The following is an 11,993-nucleotide window of genomic DNA, read 5'->3' as shown; positions in this document are numbered from 1 at the left end:
AAGCTACCACCTTTCCGGTGGTCAGCATTCCTTTAGACCCGCAGTGCAGCAGTCTGCGCCCCACTCACCAGCTTTTGAGAGCTGGAGACCCAGCTTCTTCCTGCTGTGGTTCTCAGAAACCTGAGGAGTGCTTCCCTAGACTGTCTGCTGTTTAGCTTTTGTTAGCTGGCCCTGGGGACCACCACTCTGGGCCTCTCTAATGGTCACTTCTTGCAACTTTGTAACTGTGTCTCCAAGCTTCTGTGGCTCTCCACCCCACCTGGACACAGCCCCCCATGAATTGCTCTCAAACACAGTTAACAACACATCACAGCATTTAACCTAACTTTCCTGAAGGCCTGTGGGTCAAGGAGGGGAAAATGCAGTGCAGAAGAGGGTAAAACTGAACACAGACAACTTGATATCTCCACTCCTGGTTTCACTGGCCACGTTCTCCACTTCCAGCACTATTCACCCTTTGCCCCTGATCTCTCACCATGTCTAAGGCACCAGCTTTATTGCTTGGATGAGGGTCTTCTTAACCCAGTCCTCCTATCTCAAAATCCAGGACCCAACTACCCCGTGTTGAAACCAATAACATCTTGGGAACATTAGCTAGAGTTTTAACTCTGACCTTAATGAAAGTAAAAATTTTTATATTGTTACACAGCAGCTTAGTTCCCTATTGTCCCAAAAGTTTCCATTCAGGAATAGGATTCGTGATATATTCTTATGTAACCAAGAGGCCCATTTAAATATTTTTCCTAAGTAAAGACACTGGCTCAGGCCCTTGTGTTGTGCTATGATTCTCCTCTTGAACCATTCCTGGCACCAGGAATTAAACAAAGTTCTCTTTTCTTTTTTAACTCACTTCAGTGAGGCAGGTATAATTTACATCAATAAACAAATTCATTTAAATGTGGAACCAACATTATAATCAAGACACAGAACATTTCCTTCCCACCCAAGTTTCCTCCGGCCCCTTGGCAGTCCAGTCCTCCCTCCACCCCCAGTCCCAGGGAACCCCTGGGCTGCTTTCTGTCACTAGAGATTAGTTTGCATTTTCTAGAACTGTATATAAATGGAATCATACAGATGTAGAGGGTTTGGAGGGTTTTATTTTTTGGTCTGGCTTCTTTCACTCAGCATCATTATTTTCAAATTCACCCATGTTGTTTCAGAGTTTGTTTTTTCTTATCTCTGTGTAGTACTCCATTGTATAGCTATGCTGGATTTACTGGGGTGTGTTTCTCTATGAATCTGTTGATGGATACTTGGGTTGTTTCCAGTTTTTGACTTTTGTAAATAAAGGTGTTATGAATATTTGTGTGGACATATACCTTCATTTCTCTTGGGTAAATACCTAGGAGTGGAATGGTGGCATCAGATAGTAGGTATATGTTCAACTTTCAATAAACAGCCAAACTGCTTTCCAAAGTTGTACCATTTTACATTCCCATAAGCAATATATGAGTTCCAGTTGCTACCCATCCTTGCCAACACTTGGTTATTATCGGTCCTTCTCATATTAACCACTCTAAAGGGAATTGAGTAGTATCTCACTTGGTTTTAATTTGCACCTCCTGATGACAAATGATATTGAACATTTTTTCATATTTCTTAGATACTCATATTTCTTCTTTTATAAAATGTTTATTCAAACCTTTTGCCCATTTTTTAGTTGTTGTCTTCTCATTTTTGACTTGTAAGAGTTCTTTACATATATATTGCAAATATGTTCTCCTTTCTGCCATTTCTGTATGGCATTTCAGCCTACTGCTTTTGTTTTATAAAAGTCTAACCAAGAATCTCCGAAAATTGAAAAAATGGCCTGAGGTCACATAATTAGCTGCACCGTTCAAGTCCTGTCTCCTAAACCAGGAAAAGCCCACTGCTCTCTCTTGTCTTGGGTTCAAGACCTCAAGGGAGTAATACCCACAGATCTCTATTGTCAATGTCAACTAAGACCATTGCATTACACCCGTGTCAACATTTGCCATGGAATCTGACACCACTTCCAGGCTGAGCATACAAGGAGGTGACCAGGAAGGGTTGGAGACCTGCTAGGCAATTACTTTCCCTGCCCTTACCTGGACAAACGTGGGCAACAGAAAGGTCAGGCGGGCCTGAAAGTATGAACCAGCCATCATCCTTTCTTGGACCCAGAGGAACCCAGGTCATGCCAGGTTGCAGAATGCCAGGAGCAGAGAAACAGCACGCACAGAGCCGCTCATCAGGGAACTGCTTCTCCCTTGTGCTAACATTTGCTTACATGTGGAGCTGGCCCAGTGGGTGCCATGCTCCTGGCCTCTTGGCATGCCTGTTACTCATGTGAGGGACACTGAGTTATTTCAGAAGAATAACTGAGACTACTAACCTCAGATCCTGCCTTTTCCTTTCTGGGCAAGAACCTGGATATTCAGGTATATTGTACGGGGAGGGTAAGGATTTATTCCTCAAAATAAGCTCCTTGTTAAAAGTGATATTTTGGTATAAAAATATCTGCAGTGTTATTTATTTTATTTCTCCCATGATTCAAAAGCTGGGCAAGGAAAAGGGGTGATATTTATCTATAATTCAAGAACACAGACTCCATTTTCCCATAGAAACAATGCTACATGTAGGTGTTTGTCATAGAGTCAGTTACAAAGAGCTAAGTTTACTCAGAATCACCTGGTCCCCACCGACTTATTTCTTCAAGGGGTCTTGTCCATAATTCTATTGGCTATATGAAGAGGAACAGAACAAGCCCATTCGTCTAAAACCATATCCAACCTCAGGCGTAAGGTCAACGGGAGAGAGCTCTGTCAAAGCCACTTAGGATTAGACGTGCTCTGTTAAGAGTCCCTCTTGTGCTACTTTGATTTTGCAACATGGAGGTACCATGATAGAGCTCTAAGGCCTGGGAGAATCACTAGAAACCTAAAATTTATCAAAACTAAATAACTAGACCTACAGCATTTTTTCCATCTATACAATCAAATGTTGCAAGAAATTTTAACTGCCCCAAACTAATTCTCGCTAATACCAGACCCTTGATTTGAACAGTCATCCCAATTCACTAATTAGCACTATCCTATTTGGGTAACAAATGAAATTGATCAGTTATTTTCCTTTCATGGTCTAATTCAGTAAACCATTCCCAGAGGTAAAGCTTTCGGGGGGGGGGAAGCAATATTCCCAACTCAAAGACTTCCTGTGTTCATGCTCTGACAGAACCATTTCCAGTCGTGGTGCTCATATCTACTGAAATGAACTTTTCAGTTAATGATGCTTCACAGGAGTCAAGTTCAGCTGCTACCACATACCTGAGGCACCTCTGTGTATGTGTCAGGCCCTGACGAAGCAGTGAAGCAGATGTGGGGGTCTGCACTCTCCTGGGGCTTACACTGGCCGATGGGTGGGCAGAAATGAGCAAATAAAAATAATTGCAGAGAGGGATAGCTGCTCTGAAGAAAATAGTACACACTGGGGGAGCACCTTCTGGGGTGGAAAGTGCTTCTGTAAAGAGGATGGTACGCAGAATCTTCTCCCGGGAGCTGATACCTGAGCTGATCTGATGTGAAGAAGGAGGCTGCTATTCACACACCCGAGAAGAGCATTCAAGGCAGAGGCAAGAGCAAGCACCAGCTGGGGGAGGGTGAGGAGCGCCATGATTGAGGAGATGGAAGGCGGTGAAGTCAGGGAGGCAGACGGTCCTGCAGAGGGTGGACTTTGTTCTAAGTGCAGCAACAAGAGGCCATGGGAACTCTAAGCATGAGGATGGCAGGAGGGTCCCTCGTGCGGGTCCCCTCTAAAGGTGCAGCTCTGCCCACCTGACCAGCCACACCCCCTTCACTTCCTCCAGGGCCTGCATCACAACATGAAATCACTGGTCTCCCCCTTGGGTTGGTTGTGTGTTGCCCCCCTCCAGGAGAGGCCCCTGCCTTTCTGGCCCCCACACACACCCAGAACAGCTGGCACATAGCTGGTGCTCAGTAAATATTTACAGAATAAAGGAAAGAATGGCTGAATGCCATCCAGTCTGTTCTAGGTGCAGGGGGCAGAGAATGCAGAATAAATAGGATATAGATCTTCAGGCTCACAGTGCACTTAGATAATTTGTTTTCCAAAAGTTGGTTGTCATATTCATAAAAGAGAAAATAAAATTGGTAAAGAAATATAGGGAAAAGACTTGATTTTTCACTTATTTTAAAGACATGCTCCTCCCCAAACAAAAACAAAATAACATTTTTTATCTTTTAAATGTTTGCATGGATAATATCCAATTCTGGTGAGGGTGTGGATAATTTAATATTCTTACAAATGCTACATCCCCTTCAAAAGGCAATTCAGCAACAGGTATTAAGAACCATTTTTTAAAATGTTCTTTTTGAGAGAAATGACATAAGAAATTATCTTTTGGCTGAGAAATTCACATCTGGGGCTTTATCCTAAGGAAATACTTTCAGATGAAGGGAAAATTGTATGGACAAATACATTTACTGAATATTATGTATAGTATAGAAATGAAAAGCAACTTTAAATAGTCAACGACAGAGAGTTAAATGACTATTCCTGATGAAAGGGTGACTAGGTCAAACAGGAGGAGACCGTGAGGCAAAGCGCCCCTTCTACTGTGATGGCATGTGACAAAGGCAGGAGCCCCATTGAACACCCAGTTATGTAAAATTGTGCCTCTATAAACATAAGCCCTTGAAGGAAACGGGGACAAGCTAATGTGCTTTGAAATGTTGGGAGGCAGTTTTGCGGGCCAGCTCTGCTTGAGATTTTCTCTTCTCCCACACAAATGATAAGGGCTCAGAGGCTGACACGTGGACTTTTAATCACTGGAGATGTGTCCCAATACACTCCCACCTTCAGAAGGGAGAGGCCTTGGCTTTTGAGTCTTGGCCTGTAAAATTCCCCGATCACTTACCTAGACACCCCACTGAGTCCAGTCAGCTCTAAAAATGTTTCTTGCCGTGGGAGGTTTGTGGACTTCTTAATCGCATTTGGTTAGCTCTCTCCCATGATGAAGCTCTTGGAGAAGTTGTACGGTGGGGTTTTCCCCAGGAAGTAGTTTGCCCTCTCACCTACTTCCTCCCCGGCTTGCTGAATGGGATTATGAGGAAGTTTCACTAAAGTCAGAAAGCTCTCTCTTGGCGGCCTCAAACTGTAAATTGGGTTTCCTCATAGAGGAAGTGGGTGGTTCTAGAGACTGTAACAATGCTCTCAGGGATGCTAGCTCTGGGCTCCTTGAGAGGAAAACTGCTCACAACAGACGGGAACAAACTGCTAACACCTGTTCCGGTTTGTAATTTTTTTCTGGTTTGCACCTGTCGGCCTTCCCTGGCCCGGTTATTCCTAATGTTAGAGATGATGCAATGAGCGTAGTGGCTCTCAAACTACGTTCCCCAGACTAGCAGCACCAGCGTGAGTTGGGAACCTACTAGAAACGGACTTTCAAGCTGCAGCTCAGACTTCCTAAATCAGCGCTCTGTGTTTTAACAAGACGCCAGCTAACACTGCTGTGTGCTCACGTGTGAGAGCCACGGCACTTGGCATACAAGATGATTTTAAATGGTCTTCCGACACGGCACTCGGGAATACTGACTCACTTAGAGGGGGAAAGTAATCATTGCCTTTTCAAATTTATTTCAGTCACTCTGATTGTATCAGGAGAAAATCTCACCTACTGCTAACACGTCTTTAACTGCTCTCCAGTTCTTACATATTATTTCTCTTTACAAGTCAGAGAGAGCAGGCCTCAGGCAGAGTGCTTTTGGCAATCAACTATCTGCATCTACAATTTAGTAACACTTTATTTTTACTATTTTACATTTTATTTATTTTATGATGACTCTCTAGGGTAAAATAAACTAATTTTTTATTTGAGGTGACAATGTAAAGTTTGTTTTCAAAGTAAATAATTTTAGGTCTTTAAAAAAGTCAATGTCAAGAAAAATACTATGGAAGAAAGAGCAGAAACAATATGTGGCTTGTCAAGAATTCTGAGGGGGATACAAAAGTGACTGAAGTTTGGATAACACTGTGCTGGACCCATCCTTGGGTGACTATTAGAGAGGAGGACCTTCAAATGTATGGAGGCAGGGGAAGCAAACAGGTAAGATGACTAAAATGAAAGACAGAACAGCATGAAAAAATGTCACATTGCGCTAGTAAGGGAGAAAACTGAACCAAGCCTGAGTCAGAGCTGAATTCTGAGGTATTTTCTGATTGACTTTAATCTAGTAAGCACCTGTTTCTGGAAAGTCACTCCTCCCACCCCCACCCCCACCCCCTGCACCCGCCCCCAGCTGATGGTCCATCTGGGGACAGTGTAATGACATTGAACTCCATATTCAAGGCTTGCATTCAACCTGCAACTATCCCAATAATCTTTAATCAGACATTCTGTTGGGTGGTGGTGGTTCTTAGTCACCTATAAAATGTCTCTTCCAGGAAGGAATCTTTGATTTGGCTTTCTCTGAAACTGTTATTTATGGCAAGTTTGAAACAAAGCTTTGGCATGTACTCACAAGCAATTCCCTGAGAGGTTGCATAGCACTAAGAATCAGTTAGTATGACTGTGGGCCTATTTTCTTCTTGCTGTTAGCAATGTATGTGGGAGACAGGTCTCACACACAGCCTTTGGGGGAAGAAAAATTGGGCAATATATATTATAGTCCTTTACAAATAGACATATTCCTTGACCCAGCACTTCCATTCTAGGTATTTATCCTAAGAAAATAGTCAGACATGTGCACAAAGACATTTGAACAAGGAGGTATCACTACTATTTTTCATCGAAAACAATTAAAAACTATAAACATCCAAAGTGGGGGCTTGGTCAAGACAAATTCAGTGAGTTCATGAAAAGAATATTATGTAGTCAATATAAAAAAGGGAAATTTCAGCAATACTGTATTTTCATATAATATATACAGTAACGTACTATACTAGGGTTCCACCAGCCAGTGTTGAGTTTGGATTCTTTCCTTTAGTCACCAAGTACTTCAGAGCCAGACACTGTTGCAGGCTCTGGGGACAGAGCAATGAACTGAACTCAGCATTTCTGCGATAACTTTCAAAACACTATGAAGAACACATTCAGGGCGTGGTGGGAGAATGTAGAATGGGAAGCCTCACCTTGAAACCCTCTCTACAAAGCATACCCAGTAAGCCCAGCATCTAGAAGTGGCCAACACATAGCAGTCAGGCAGTTAATAGCCCTGGATTGGCTGAATTTCTTCAGGGCAAGTACCCCAATCTCTACTCTGCCATGGGCAGCGGCTGCCACATGATGCAGGACCAGAAACCAACCTCTTCTCTGACCTCCTGCCCTGAAGCAGAGCCTGCCTCCCCAGGGACACTCCTTCCTGTACGGAGACTTCTCTCCCAGCTGCCCTGGTGCCTCTGTAAATCAGAGATGGAGGGTGGGAGATGGGGCTGGGCAGTGATAATTACTGAACTTCTTCCTAGGAGGATCCTGTCCTATTTCTTGCTGAGTCAGGGGGCCTGGAAATAATCTGCCTTGTAAGTATTTTTATTCCCTTGAAAAATATTTCCACATCTCCCAGTAATGTCTTTTCAGAGGGTAGCTTATGTGTGGGTTTGTGAATTGAAAAACTAATTGCCAGTGGGGACAATATCTGAGATCTCCTTTTCTCCTCCAAAAAGAACTTAAGATTTAGTGTAAATACCCCTATATTCTTGCAGGGCTGGGCTCCAAGAAATGGTGTTACCACATAGACCCAGCATGGAGTGGTGAAGAGGTTGGTTTTCCCCAATACCCCATCCCAGAGAATTAAAACTGAGCTGGGTAATATCACTTTATAGTCACTAGGATGGCTATAATAAAAAAGAACAATATGCAAGTGTTGGTGAGGACATGGAGAAACTGGAACTCATACACTGATGGTGGAAATGTAAAATGGTGCAGCCACTTTGGAAAATAGTCTGGAAATTCCTCAAAAATATAGATACAGAGTTACCATTTGACCCAGCAACTCCATTTCTAGGGATATTCCTGAAAGTGAAAATACGTTTGCACAAAAACTTGTACATGAATGTTCATTATTCATAATAGCCAAAAGACAGAAAGAACATAAAGTCCATCAACTGATAGCTGGATAAACAAAATGTGGTATGTTCATATTTTTCCATTATAGATTTCCACTATAAATATTCCAGTGCAATATTATTCCACTATAAAAAGGGACAGAGTACTGATGCTGCATGCTACATGAAGTACGTGCTGCAACGTGGATGAAGCTTAAAAATATTCTGAGTGGGACAAGCCAATCACAAAAGGCCACATAGTGTATGATTCCATTTATGTAAAATGTCCACAAAAGGCAAATCTATAGAGGCAGAAAGTGGATTAGCTAGAGAGAGATGGAAGGGCTGGAGGATGATGGCTAAGAAGTATGGATTTCTTCCTGGGATGATGGAAATATTCCCAAATTGTTTGTGGGGATGCACTGAATTTAAGTGAGTGGATTGTATGGTGAGTGAATTATAGCTCAATAAAGCTGATATCCAAAAAAAAGAAAAGAAGGAGAAGAATATTAAAAACAAGTGAGCTGGTCTAGGAATTTATCCTAAGAATGCAGCACTCCAGTTTGAAAAAGACAGATGCACCCCTATGTTTATCGCTGCACTATTTACAATAGCCAAGATACGGAAGCAACCTAAATGTCCATCAGTAGATGAATGGATAAAGAAGATGTGGTACATATACACAATGGAATATTACTCAGCTATAAGAAAAAAACAGATCCTACCATTAGCAACAACATGGATGGAGCTAGAGGGTATTATGCTCAGTGAAATAAGCCAGGCAGAGAAAGACAAGTACCAAATGATTTCACTCATATGTGGAGTATAAGAACAAGAAAAACTGAAGGAACAAAACAGCAGCAGAATCACAGAACCCAAGAATGGACTAACAGTTACCAAAGGGAAAGGGACTGGGGAGGACAGGTGGGAAGGGAGGGATAAGGGCGGGAAAAAAGAAAGGGGGCATTACGATTAGCATGTATAGTGGGGGGGGGGCACGGGGAGGGCTGTGCAACACAGAGAAGACAGTGATTTTACAGCATCTTACTATGCTGATGGACAGTGACTGAACGGGTATGTGGGGGGGACGTGGTGAAGGGGGTAACCTAGTAAACGTAATGTCCTTCATGTAATTGTAGATTAATAATACCAAAATAAAATGAATAAAAATTTTAAAAAAGTGAGCTGGGATGGATTAGGTGGCAGCCCTCAAGCGAGGAATGTCTTAAAGAAACTTTTATTCACCAGAGGCCTCCCTCTGCCTACAGACAACATCTTGTAACAACCACAACTCTGTATAGTTTAGAAGGACTATAGAAGTATAGTTATTCATGTTAATAACAACTGACACTTAAAAAGCACCTACCATGTGCCACCATTCTACACACTTTTCACTTATTAACTTCAAACCATTAAGTAGGTGTACTATTTTAATACCCATATTATCACTAGGAACTGAAGTATAGGAAGGACGGTGACTTAGATCAGGGTCAGCAAACTTTTCTATAAAAGCTACATAGTCAATATTTTAGGCTCTGTGGGCCAAGAGGCAGCACTAAAGACCTTATGTAGACATTAATATAACACGAGAAAAAAAACTTCCCAAAAAGTTGTATTGATGAAATTTAAAATATAATAATTGAGCACAATTTTTGGTAATGCTGGTTTACTAATAGAAGAATGGAATTATCTTTTGAGAGGGATAATAGTTTGCTTAAGTGAGGTTCAAAGTTAGGTTCCCTATAATCAAAATTGACCCCAATGTTCAACTGTTAATGTTGATTTACAAGGAAGTTTTATGAATTTCATCTTTGAAAATATCTTTTCACACAGATAGGTAGTGCCAAATGCCACTATAAGTCCATGAGCATATAATTTTAATGAAATATATTTATTTCTTGGCAGTTTAAAAATTCTATAAATTCTTCTGTTGATAGATATCTTTTAGCATGCCATTACATTACAAATTAATCACTTCCATTGCAAGTTAGGTAGATGCTCCTCACTTGCATAGTAAAATGGATTCTGAAATACCAGAAACTTCCTTGGCACTTGCATTGAATCCATAAAGCACTGCTGGAACTCATTTAGGTTAAAAAAATAGGTCTGCTGCAAATTTGTGTGGTAATGAAGATCTTGCTTTTCATTTTAACTTCTGACCACATGGGACATATACAAAGCAGCTTCACATTACTTGTGAATTAAATAACATTAGTTCTTAAAATGACTTTACCACAGTATAAAAATTGCATGTTAAGTGCTGTTTTTGCCTTGTGATTGTAAGATGAATTTATTAGGAATTATCAAGTCTTCAGCAAAAGCTAACTTCAAAAGCCGTTCTTGTTTGATAATAGTGGTAATAGTGGGTCTTCTTATAAAGATTTTAATCTCAGCCCTGTGCTCAAAAACTTGGAATAAACTTTTGATTCTGCTAAGCCATCAAACTGTTTTATAGTAAAGTCAGGATATTAGCATCTATATCTGACAAAAACTCATGGAACCAATGATGGTAAAGTCCACTGATACTGAGTGAAGTTTACAGGTAACACTACTGGTTCCATAGCCCATGATATGTTCAAATGTTTTCCACAAAATACTTACTGATGAATAATATAATAAATAACCAAAAGTTTTATTATTTTTAATTAGCATTTTCTTTTTTTAATTGGAAAGAAGATATATTCTATTTGCCTAACATTTTCACAAGCTTTGTAAAATATCCAACTATAGCTTTTTCTGCTCCACACTTATTTCTACCACCTTTAGTTGTAATACAACTTAGCAGATTCTACTTAGTTTATACTGAAATAATGTTTTCTCAACTTCTTTGAAAACATACTTAAAAAAATAGCTCTATTAAGATTTAATTCACACGGCACACAGTTCACCCATTTAGAGTGTATAATTCCATTTTGAAGAAATTCTTTCCGATAGTTGTCCCACAGAAGCTGTTCATAGAGGCTGATTCTTTAGTCATCTCAAACTTGTCCCTGACTCCTTGAATAAGCAACATCTGAGTAGCGTTGACAAATCTATCAACTAATCAAGAGTGAAGGAAAGTCGCTCAAAATTATTTGCCTTACTAATTGACTATTGATTCCCTTCCCGAGTTCTCAACTCTGAGCAGCTGTTCCTCCTGAAACAGTCTTAAACAAATGTCCTTCCTCCACACACACTTCTTTGGCTGCAGCCATCAAGTACAATTTAATTAGGTCATCTCTAAATGACTTCCCTTGCTTGGCCACTTGGCAATGATGAGCCACTTGGAAACTTGCTTTGACTGCAGCCTCGTTTTTGTTATTTAATTTCATGAAGAAATTCCACTGTGTTGACATGCTCCATTTTCAAATTTCTGTTTTTTTTTTCTGATGGCTGCTTTCTTGTTAGTTGGGAGTACCGTGATATGTATGTCCTTAGTCTGGTAATAGTAACATTACTTTTTAGCCCATCTAGAATGTCATTGCATAATAAATAATGCTTTGCTACTTACTTTGATAACAAAATAATCCATACTCTCTACTCCAAAATAATCCATCTTGTGATTTAAAAACATGACATTTTAAGTCCGTTTTTCTCTCTTCTTCTTTTGATATGATGGGCGTGCACTGGTAATTTAGAAAACAGAATGTCATGGTACGACATACACAGGGCACGCAAAACGCTGTTGAGTTGTAAGTGCATCATCGTGATGTGCAGTGCAGGCAGCAGTGTGAGGCGGTGGGCGCATGTGTGCGATTTCTGTCCCTAGTGCTCGTCTCCAGGGTGGTAGCATGTAAGTGGCCATAGGCGATAGGCTGGGTTCCAGTAAGACTGCAATTGAGGCCACTAAATTTGGATTCCACATAACTTCTGCGTTTCACAAAATAGGATTTTGTTGATTTTTTTCCAGTGATTTAAAAATGTGAAAATCACTCTCAGCTTCCAGGTCCTACAAAAACAGACAGCTGGCTGAATTTGGCGCGGGAGGTAGT

The sequence above is a fragment of the Manis javanica genome, chromosome 3, assembly GCF_040802235.1.
Source record: "Manis javanica isolate MJ-LG chromosome 3, MJ_LKY, whole genome shotgun sequence".
Lineage (NCBI taxonomy): Eukaryota > Metazoa > Chordata > Mammalia > Pholidota > Manidae > Manis > Manis javanica.
The sequence above is the reverse complement of the archived record's forward strand: the minus strand, read 5'-3'. Positions refer to the sequence as shown.